We start from the raw sequence: 11,554 nt of genomic DNA, 5'->3' as shown, positions 1-11,554 counted from the left end.
TGTATTTATTGCACACTGGTTTAATTCATTCATTTGGCTTATTTTACTTTTGGCTAACGATGAATGATGATAAGATGAAATTTATGAAAACAATACCAATGCTCAGGCCGGGCTTCGAACCCGGGACCCCCAGCGTCGTAGCGCGCTGCGGTCACCACTCCGCCACGGAGGTGGGCTTGCCCATTGGTTTATAGACCATGAAAATTAATACATTTTTCTATGATTATTAGACACGTGTAAGCAAGAGGAGCATGTTTTCACCCTGAATTTAAAGAAGAAAAATTCTCTTGGAAGCACTGTTTGCACTACGGTTTAGAGGGGTCAAAGTAAAGGTTACGTCATCGACCTGTAGCAGCGTATATGACGTCTTCGTGACGTCATAGCGAAACGTCACCGGTTGAACGTTTCCGATCGAACCGCGGGGCGGAGCAGAGAGCAGCGTGCACGAAGGGCGACAGTCTATCGTTGTTGAGGCAGAAGATGTGACGTATCGACTTCGAGAGAGAAAACTCGCCACGCGCTCCGTAACCGTATCCAAGTTGTACGTCGTTCGGAGTTTAGAAAAATGAGTTGGTCCGGTAGTTTCCCACCTTATCTCCTGATGGCATACCAAGCGCGAAGCGGCAGCCAGTCGTGTGTGTGCGTTAATAGGGCTTGCTAGACGCGGGGCAGAGCCGTGAGAAATCAACAAGTTAAGGAGAGTGGGAGAGTGTAAACAATTCCATTACAGTGAACTTGCTGTACTTACTTAAACTCTTATTCTGTAGTGTTTTTCCGTCACAGCCTCGTTTACGTAAGTGATGTGCTCGTTTTCTTTCTAGACTCCGGACGTAATGCTCTTGACATTCTCCTGCTGCAATTGAAGGTACGTGCGCACTTTGTTTACTTCACAAAATTTCCGCTGTTTTTGCATTTGTTATTTTATGTCTCGTTTGTCTGGTTTACAGCGACAATGTGGACGAATGTTGATGAAACATCTGAAAAGGCAATCAAGCAATGTCAGTGGCTTAGTCACGCAATTAGGAAGTTCAAGTTTTGCCGGGGTGGTTGGAGCAAAGCGCCATGCAGTCACAGGTCTCTACTTGCAACTGTGGATCCATCATTGTGTTTGTCTCATATATTTCATCAGTTCATTATTCATCTTCATCGTCGCGATTTACTGTACAAAAGTGAAACAAAACAACAGAAATGGAAAGAAGAACATACTGATGTTATTTTTCAATATCATTAAATTTGTTTAATTTAATGTATGATCGGATGATTTGATTTATTTTATTTCGCGTTTTAACCAATTTTGGCTAATTGCGAAGATGATTGATTGATTGATTGATTTAGTTTATTTTACTTCGTGTTTTGTGCCTCTTGGCTAATTTGCGAAGATGGGAATGAGTGATGAAATGATGAAATTGATAATGGACATTCACAAACAACCAAGCCTGACCGGGATTCTAACCCGGGACCCTTGGCGTCGCAGCGCGATGTGCTAACCACTCGGCCACAGGGTCGGGCAATTGCGAAGATGAGGATGAATGGTAGGTGATAAGATGAAATTGATGATGCAACAATCACAAACACAAATGTACGGCATGCAACACAAGCCCCACAGAGGATTATAGTACTATCCTGACCATAGGCCCAGACGCCAGAGCCCAGACAGTCTGCAAACGATAGTCCATATACGTGAATGTGTGATTGACCCAAGGTGTCTTGAGAAAGGGCCACCCCTTGTTTAATTTTAGCATTGTAATTTGAGTACACCATTAGTATATTTATAGAAAAATCTTCCTGGTCTCCATAGTAATGGATTAGCGGACCACTGTATATTTACGGCATACGGGTTTACTAATTCTCTGGATTTCTAGCAACACAAGTCTTTCGATTTTTCTTTGGCAAGATTAATCCAGGCTTGCCCATACTTGCTAATTTCTTTAAAGTTCGTCTCAGCATTGTCCTAATGGCCTCGGGTTAGTATTCCAAATAAGGCATGTTCATGATTAGTCATTTATCCAGTTCGTCACTGTGAAGCATCTTATAATTATCCCTGCAGTGTAAAATACTACAAAAACATCAAACAACCAAGTACATGACTTACTCTATTATTGAAAATTGGACAAAAATATTGCGTTATTAAGTAATTGGTTAAGTTTTCTGCCCACTTTGATATGTTTTTCAAGACAATTGTTTAAGAAGATAAAGAAAGATATTTTCTTGAAATTTATGTTTCGACTGTAAAATCCAAGAATTTTTTAATCCTGTTTCTACTTGCAAATGATTATATTGATTGATTCATTGAGTTGGTGATTTAAGTCCACTTTATGCACAATAAGGCTAATCGTGACTGGGCCTACAGTTTAAAGTGGGATACAAACCACTATGTGCCTCCACCGGGTATCGAACCCGTGACCCCTTGATTACAAGGCCACGACGCAAAAATGATCATATGTTCGTTTTAAGTTTCTTGAATTGATTTCCCAAGATGAATATGCAATTTCTGGCTACGTTGGTTATGTTGTAAGAGGGGCGTTTGGTGTTTTCTGAACGAAATTTCTATGTCTTGCACCACAGGTTTTTTTTCCCATTACTCTGAGATAATCTGCAGTTTTTTAGGGGTTTATAAATAGATGACCTACCATCACTAAGTAGTAAAATGTTATAACTTTAATATCGCTGCGTTCCCAACTCTAAAATAAACATCTGTATTAGAATATTAGAGAAGGAAATGTAATCATTTTAGAGGGCCTGGTGCTTGTACTTGAAGCAGTGATTTCCAAATTAAGATTTCAAATATTTCAGACATTTATGATGTGTATGTCTATTATCATTCTTCACATGATATCTTTGGTCTCTTTTAAAGGAGTACCATATTAATGTACAACTGCCAGTTGAGAAAACTTGCTACAGTACACTTGCTCTTCAGATTTTGTCAGCTTATTGGGTCCTTCTATAGCCTACTTGCTGATTTTATAACCTTGTAATCATGGGTTCACCTGTTTGATTCCTGGTAAAAATAAAGACTTGCATGATTCGATCATACACTTTAGACATTAAGTCCTGAGAGAATAGATAAGACTCTCTCTCTCACTCTCTGTCTCTGTCTCTCTCTCTCTCTCTCTCTCTCTCTCTCTCTCTCTCTCTCTCTCTGTGTGTGTGTGTGTGTGTGTGTGTGTGTGTGGGCGCTCGCGCGTGTGTGTTGATTGACTGATATGGTATATTTTGCGTTGCTTTGATACTTCTTTTGGCAAATTGAAACCATGAGAATGAATGGCGATTACGTGAATCTGATGAAGAGACAATCACAAACATATATGGACAGGATAGAGTGTATCCAATACAGTGAGTCTACGTGCCAGACCCTCATTTGCCTGTAAAAATGTAATTTCTAAAGTGTAGTAGGCGGAGAATTTTAAGAAAACAAGAAAGTCACCTTTTACGTCCAATGTATATGCAGGGTTATTCAAAAAGAACTCGACAACATAGCAGAAAAGTAATTAATTAAAGTTCTTTATATCCCGATCATTAGCTGCTATAGTGCGCGTCAAATCTCCTGCATATGGCGATAGCCAATAGCAGCGCACTGCAGCGGTGCCATGTCGAAATCTCACACGGAAAAGAGACAGCGTGGTTGAGCGAAACGGCTTGTCACGGAGAGCACGGAACATTAGATAATATAACATATAATAAACTTAATGGGAGAAAAGAACATACCTGATTATGCCAGAGGGACTGCATAATTGTTTCAATATTCTCAAGGTGGATGTTGTACAGCCTTTGTAAGATATTTTGTCCCGTAAAGAGTACGTTATCTTTTTGGCAGTAGAAAATTCGCCACAATCGTAAATTTCAAAGACGGTTATACGAACTACGTCTTTTTCAAAGTCATCTAAGTTTGTCGTTCTTTTTTGGTACGTTAATGTGCTTTCTAGGTGATTGAAACATTGGAGCAGGCCCGATCCACACTGTTTTGCCCCCGATCATATCCGAGAAACGGTAGCTTGATTCACCACACGCTCGAGCTGTTAGAGCCGGGCACTTCTTAAAGTCAATTTTCCTGCTCTCTTCTTCACTCGAACATTTTTTTTTAAAAAATTGTACATCTGAAAAATCACCTGTCGTGCCTGGCTTCGTACAACACTGTATTGTTCTCTCTTCTCTCGCTATCACTACCACTTGGTTTACTCAACGACATGCTGCACACACACACACTAAAAACGTGGGAAAAACGAACAGTGACGGTATCCTCTTCGTCAATTTCTCCTTCTACCATCACTGGGAACGAACCTGCCCTGTTCCCTTCGCTAATCGGAAAGTTTCGGAATGCAACAGGAACGAAGGGAGAACAAAAACGATACAATGCAAATACGTTTATAATAACATTGCTTCTACAGAGGGAACGGTATAAGCTACAATCACGCTTGTTTTTCGTACATACTCGCAAATTCATTATCTTTCCATCTGTTGAACTACTGACACTTGAAATAATATATTTATATCCGAGCGCCAGGTACACGATTTAGTAGCGAGGTGAAACAGGTTCTGAACTAGGCAACGCCGCACGTCTGTGATTCGCTGGTGCTGTTCAGCAGTTCAAGGCCATATGCAGGAGATTTGACACGCACTCTAGATTCCTTCCGTTGGGTTTTCGTGAAGAACCTTTGTGTTGTTCCCGTCCATTCCTGCTTCGCCAGACGACTTACGAGGACGCGTAAATGAAGTCATCAAACAAGTTGATCGGGAGATGCCGATAAAGTATTGGCTGAATTCACGTTTCATTTGGGGGACAATTTTATTTGGATGGGTATAAGTCCGAAACTGAGTTTTCCGACAATGCCAGCATACTTTTGTATAATTTTGTAAATTTACGTTGTCAACTAAGAATACATTTTTGCAGGTTCAATTTTCTTCGTTCATAATGTTCTACAAATTTAAAACAGTGTTTTTGTTTATTATATAACCCAAAAGTAGGCGGTGAGGACCAAACTTTTTCTAACTTTCTTGAATGAAATTAGTCCCTGTCAGAACATTTTTTTAAAAACAATCTGACTAGCAATAGGCCTATTTGTTGATTACAAAATATTTTATTAAAAATTGCCTAACTTAGAGATGGTCCAGTTGGGTCCAATTAATGATTACCTGTCAGCAAGGTAGAGTGTGATACTGATCACTTCATATCAAATATGACCGAGACCGAGAATATGTTGTGCTCAACAGGGTATACGTAACATACCCTGTGTGGCTTCTTGACACAGTGAAATGTTAAAGGGATAAGCATTCCACTTTTCATCGCACCTTTCTACTAAAGGGGTAATGTGGATGTGGAAGTGATGTGATCAGTACCCGGCTCCGACCGCCTTTACCTCCAAAGGTTGACTCATGAGTAATATGTACAGCACTTTTCAAGGTTAAGAGCCCGTATCAGCGTCACTCGAAAAACGCACCGGACAGATGTCAAATTTTCTTCCTAGTCTTGCCAATATTGATTCCATTTCCCCCTTCGAACGCAAATCCATTGCATGGTAGACCGTTTGAGACTTTACTGGTGGGAGGGTTGCTGTGTCGAAAGAAACAGAAGACAAGGTTCCCTGTCCGCTACTCCCCCCCCCCCCCCCCGCGGGGAAGGTCAGGCTCTGACCATAATAGACCTTTCTTTTGAGCCCGAACGTTTATAACTCCGAGCCGAGAGGGTTTCTGTGACAGGACAACACATGTTCCGAGTGTCTGAAAGAAGAAAAACACACATTGACGAACATCGCAATACAACTTACATGTAATAGAGCCAAGGACTATTTAGGGGAGGCGGGGTGTCCAGGGAGTCCGAATCTTCCACGAGAGACTTACTAAAATTAAATTATGTAAATATGCTTGTTTTGTTTAGCATCTGTCGTATAATCGAGATAGGTGTATTTCCGTCAAACTTATTGTAAGGGAAGGATTACATTGGGGTCATACAACTTTGGATGACTGTATCAAAGAAGATTTATACACACCACTACCTAAGTAATATGCTTAAATATTAAATTAAGAGCTTTACTTTTCGTCAAATGGATCTAGCATCCTTTTTCGTTATTCAATAAATATTCAATTCCTTATCTGTTTCACAATCACCTTGCCAGGTCAGTTGTGTTTATACAAATTGAAGCGATCTTAACTATTCATGAGCTAGATAATGAATACGTGCTGTTATATTCCTATTCTTATGCCATCTTTTCCCATTCATGTGATAACAATATTAATTAATATTTTAATATTATTAATTTAATATTACTGTTATTTTAACTTGTTTTTATTATTAGAAAAAGGTACCAACATCATAGGCGTGCGCAGATCCTCTGATAAGGGGGGGAGCAAAAACCTTGAAAATTAAGTCAGATCGGCAAAGAAAAACCTCATTTTATCTCACTGTTTTAGTTTTTTGCATTGATGTGATATATATATGTGTGTGTGTTTGCGCGCGCGAGTGTGTATATTATATATATATATATATATATATATATATATATATATATATATATATACCTAGGTATTAACATATTATTTAAATACATTACGTAATCTATTCATCCGCCCCTTAACAAACCAACAGCAAAATTTATATAGATTGTCTCTGAAATGTGAGCGCTCGTTTTCCTCCAAACCAAACTGTTATAGCAGCAACTGTATGAATTACTTATTCGTTCTTACTTTCTTTCTGGTAATTTACAATGTATTGGAGAAAAGAAACTGCGAGCGAAGCGAGCAAGAAAATTTTTCGATCCAAATTTTTGAAAGTTGAAAACAGTATTGATTTAATAGGGCGCATGGGACGGCATGGCATTCTTTTTTACAATTTTTCTCAATCAGATTGTTCGGCGCCCAGTGCCAACTCCCGCTACTTCCTAGCTACGGCTCGGAAGTTGACAAGACTGCAAGAAAAGCAGGTACCCCGAGCGAAGCGAGAAAGAAAATTTTAAGAAATGTATTTTTATTTGTATAAAATATAAAGTCGAGGGGACAATTGTCCCTCTGTAACCCTCTGCAAGTGATCCTGACCGTCTGGAAGAAATAATGAAGATGGACGTGAAAACTAATTCCGTCTTGAGTATCCTTTTGTCCTGCTACTAGTAGATTCTGCTAGTCTTGCTTTCTTTTAATTCAATGATTTCCGTCCAAGGTTGGAAAAAGGCATAAGCAATGCCCCCTGTCCCATTGTGGTTGCGCCATTTCCTTTTAGAGTATAATATTGTTTAATAACATCGACAATATTGCTCTCCACTAAATTTCTAGGTGAAAGTATAATAATATAGGGGCATGGAACGTCTGGAAGGGGGGCAAGGATGACCACACCTTGAAAACGAAGGTCAACCTAAAAGTATATATTTCACAAGTATAATTAGATTTCAGTCATAGTAATTTACATTAATTATTATGTAATGGGGACGCAGGAATGCGATAATTTCAAATTCAAGTGGTGTTTTTTGAGAGGACAGTACTAGTATCGGGGTAATATGCCCAATGAAAAAATACCTTTCTTGTCCCTTTGTGGAAAAATCTGCGAACGTCCGTGATTGGGGGGGGGGCAATCAACCCCCCCCCCCCGCCCGTGCGCACGCCTCTGACCAACATATATGGAATAGTTTATAACATCGAGTAGCAGGATATCTCTCCTGTATGGTGCTGTAAACTATGGAAATAATGACGATGTTTTGTAGTAGTGCATAGCTATTCACCCTGTTGCGACACATGTGCAGAACAGGCGGAAGACATTCTATTGTGTTTTCTGCAGTTGGTGAATTATCCTAAGTGAGATGATTTTGATGTTCTTTCTTTTCTTAACGTAATAAAAACGTGTCTTACAACCTAAGGCGTCATGCTTTGTGCTCCGCCTGAGGATGAATTGTATGATGAAACTGATGAACGGACACTCACAAAGAGCATCCATGCCGGGATTCGAACTCCCGGATGTGCTAACCACTTCACCACGGAGGCCAGTGCTAATGCACATGAATATCAATCCAAGTTAGCCATTTGGGATCATTGGGAAAGTCGTGTAGTTAGTAAAATGTGTACTTTTAGCATTTTTGATACAATTAAAACTATTTACAGCCAATGCATATTACTCGTATTGAACCGGAACGACGAATTTGTGAATTTACTACAGGACTTTTCAAACATCCGCAGATAAGGCTAATACAGTTTCTTGTTCATATCTATCATAGTTATCCTGAAATACACGTATGTCAGTTTTCACGCAGCTTACTAGTTTCCAGATATGCTTGATTCTCTTAACTGTACACTCCTCTTATTCATAGTTGCGAACTATCTCTCCGGATCCGAGCATGCATGTGAAAAAGAACTGAATCACTCCGCCACGGGGGGCAGCTTTTCTGATTGTAGTTTGTCATTCGAGTATTTGCAATGAACATAATTGTCAGCGATGTTTTCTCAATCCTTTCATCGTTACATCGTTATTGAAAACATCCGAGAGGCAAAAATACGACATTAAGGAATTAAAAGACTAAAGAAACTAACTAACTCTTAAATGTTAATAATTAGAAAGATTATAAGTGAACCTTCCCGCCTCGGTTAGCGGTAATAATGATGCTTTGTAATCGACGGGTCACGAGTTCGATCCACGGTTAGGGACATTTAATTAAGTGGCTCGGATTCCACTATAGGCTGTAGGTTTTGTCCCGATTAGCCTCTGTGCAACTAAACATTGCAATTTAGTGCAAAAATCAGCAAGCTTGGGCAGTTTTATTCCTTGTAAGCCTAGGTCTTCATGTTAATAAATTATTATTTATGACGTTGGAAAATAATTTATGCCGAGTGGCCAATTTCTATTCCATGGAGAAGAATCAGATGTGAAACATATATAAAACTATTGGTAGTTATTTTCACTACTAATCACATCTGCCCAGTGCGAGAGCTGCAACTGTATCCATTGATTTATGTCAATGATATTGATAGTCAATGCTTTTGTCTCCTAGTGTAGGTGAATTTGCACTGAAAATATGTTTGTTCTCTCAGTGTTACCTTCACAATACAATTGGTAACATCCTCCAACTTATAAAAATTAATTTTTAACACTCGCTCCAAAAATAGTGACATGATTTACATAGGATAATAATTGTTATCATTTAACTTCGTAGGCATCGTATTATCATCGTTTGACCCTCCAACAACCAAACAGCAATCCCACAGCCTCTGAACACATCCACCTACCAGATAGGCAGCAGAGTATCTGTAAATTTTTTTGGCAAGTTTGGAGACTTGTGATTTAACAATTACTTAGTACGTATTAAATAATCAATGTCCGTTGTTGATCCATGCAGATCTGCAGCTGCCACCTCCAACCACGATTTTACGTACAACACGTTGCAATAATCTTGCGATCTTATAAAAGCAGGAAATGTACTTGAACATAGCAATGGCCTTGCCCTAAGGGAAGTTTTATAATGGAAAATATTACGTAAGATAGCTTCTACTTCTTTAATTTTCGATCGAAAGGCGTCTACCGTACTATAAAAATCTGGGGGCTACAGGGAGCTTAGATATGTTGTTGGGGTTTCATCCCTCCTGACCTCCTTGTAGCTCCGTCCCTGGCTGTATGTATTTCGTCCAATGAGTACAAGCTAGCAAAACTGTGAATTTCAACAAGTTTGTAGGTAATTCTGCAGCTGTTCATAAAAACAGACGTATATTATTAGTTTCTTACTGTGGTTCACTTTCCCATTTCAGCAAAAAAGTATTCACACTCTTTGCATACGGTGAGTAAATGGGGGGGGGGGGAAGGGAGAAGTTGCCCCTTAATAGCCTCACTTAGAAATTTAGTGCAGAAGAATCTAATAACAGTTCTTAAACAACATTATGCTTTTATAGAAATAAAAGTAAATACTATTTTCAAACCTACGAAAGTTCCAAGTAACTACGTAAGGAAAGGGTAGTGTATTACTTCCTATGTAATTGGACTCTCCCACTAGCAAATTTCTTATTAACACCTCCACATATTTTATTCTTTAGTTGTATTATCTGTATGTGTCTGCAGAATAAATTGCCCATATATTGCACATGAATAAATTATGTGTAGTTCTTTTGAATTTGCGATACTAAACCACGTTTATACGTACAATAGTCTTTGAACAGCAGAGATGGAAAATAAAGCGCCAGCAGAGAACAATGGTGCCACTGAAGTTGAAATTCATCTAATAAAGTGATTTTAGATGCGTCGGGACACACACGACCCTGTTTTGTTCCCATCAATGTAATAAAAACAGTGAGATGGAATGAAGGCTTTATTTCGTCAGCTGAACTCTTATCAAGGCCCTTGCTCCCCATAATCGGAGGATCTGAGCACGCCTAAAATTCCTTATACAGAAATAGTGTTATTTGTCGTATATCCAGAAAGTTGATTGATTTGCTTTATTTTACTTCGCTTTTTGTGCCACTTTTAGCCAATTTGCGAAGAAGGGAATAAGTGATGATATGATGAAATTGATGAATGGACACTCACAAACATCCGCGGCCAAGCCGGAATTCGAACCCGGGATCCCTGGCGTCGTAGCGCGAAGTGCTAACCACTCCCCCACGGTGGCCGGCCCCAGAAAGTTGAAAGTGAATGAAATTTCTATGGTGTGTTTTGTATGGTCATTATCAATAGTAAGTCTGTCATATTATTCAACTAAATAATGTCTTTGGAAAAGAAAAAACAACATATAATTAATGTATTTTATTTTACATAAGACCTATGCCTAAAAGTATTTTTGTATATGATGACACAGAACTATCTTATGTTGTGACTTCTTTGGGTCTGACTGTAATATATATATATATATATATATATATATATGTAATTGGTGATAAAATAACGCAGTAAAGTATTAAGTAAATATATTTTATCCCCCTACTTACAAATCATGAAAGGAGCCAAATTCGAAATTAAGTTGAACGGACGTTCAAAATGTTTAAAAATAGCACTATTTCCATCAAGTATTTTTTACCATTGACCCTCAGAAATATCTCAAACTGACAATGAACGTTCATTGAACTTATTTATGATCGACAGCTAAAAAGTCATTAATTTGCGTTACTGGTTGATAATCAACCACCAGATAGAATTTACACAATATTTACCTAAAAACTTTGAGTAAAGTCACCTTCCCCCTAAAAAAATCCCTTGGTAATGGACTTTCGTGTTCTCACAAAAAAAAAGTTATAATTTGGCACAATTTTTCTTTTGCAGACAAACCTTTTGTAAAGGTGTACTTGAGTCTGTGTAACCAGCCCTTCCCATTCGTGAACAATATACTGGAGAAATCCCCCGTTCTTCACTGTTGTCATTGCACTACAACCCCATCGTGATTTAGTATTAGGATATAGCGTAGTGAAGAACTGTTTACAAGCATCGCCCAAACCATTGATTCCCCCCAAAACCTTTCCCTGAATTATTTTTTCTTTTCCTAGCTCTCAGCATGCGGTTTTCTTGGAAGACCGGCCGATTGTGAAAGAAAAAAGGGCCGCGGAGGGGGGGGGGGCGGGGTTGAGCGCGAGCGGTACAGAGGGGGAAACGGCTAGCGCGACC

At 39.0% G+C, this 11,554-nt stretch overlaps 1 protein-coding gene across 3 annotated transcripts in view; it reads left to right on the top strand.

Moving 5' to 3' along the window:
- The first annotated feature begins 479 nt into the window (after positions 1 to 479).
- The window catches only part of LOC145987127 (fibronectin type III domain-containing protein 5), a 364,617-nt gene continuing 353,542 nt past the window's right edge, over positions 480 to 11,554 (top strand). For all 3 annotated transcript variants that reach the window (XM_083121619.1, XM_083121617.1, XM_083121620.1), the window contains exon 1: positions 480 to 865. The gene's annotated coding sequence lies outside the window, so the exon portion shown is untranslated. The remainder of the gene's footprint in view (positions 866 to 11,554) is intronic.

Source organism: Lepisma saccharinum, chromosome 4 (genome assembly GCF_977018435.1).
Source record: "Lepisma saccharinum chromosome 4, izLepSacc3.1, whole genome shotgun sequence".
In the NCBI taxonomy this organism is placed as follows: domain Eukaryota; kingdom Metazoa; phylum Arthropoda; class Insecta; order Zygentoma; family Lepismatidae; genus Lepisma; species Lepisma saccharinum.
The sequence above is the reverse complement of the archived record's forward strand: the minus strand, read 5'-3'. Positions and strand labels throughout refer to the sequence as shown.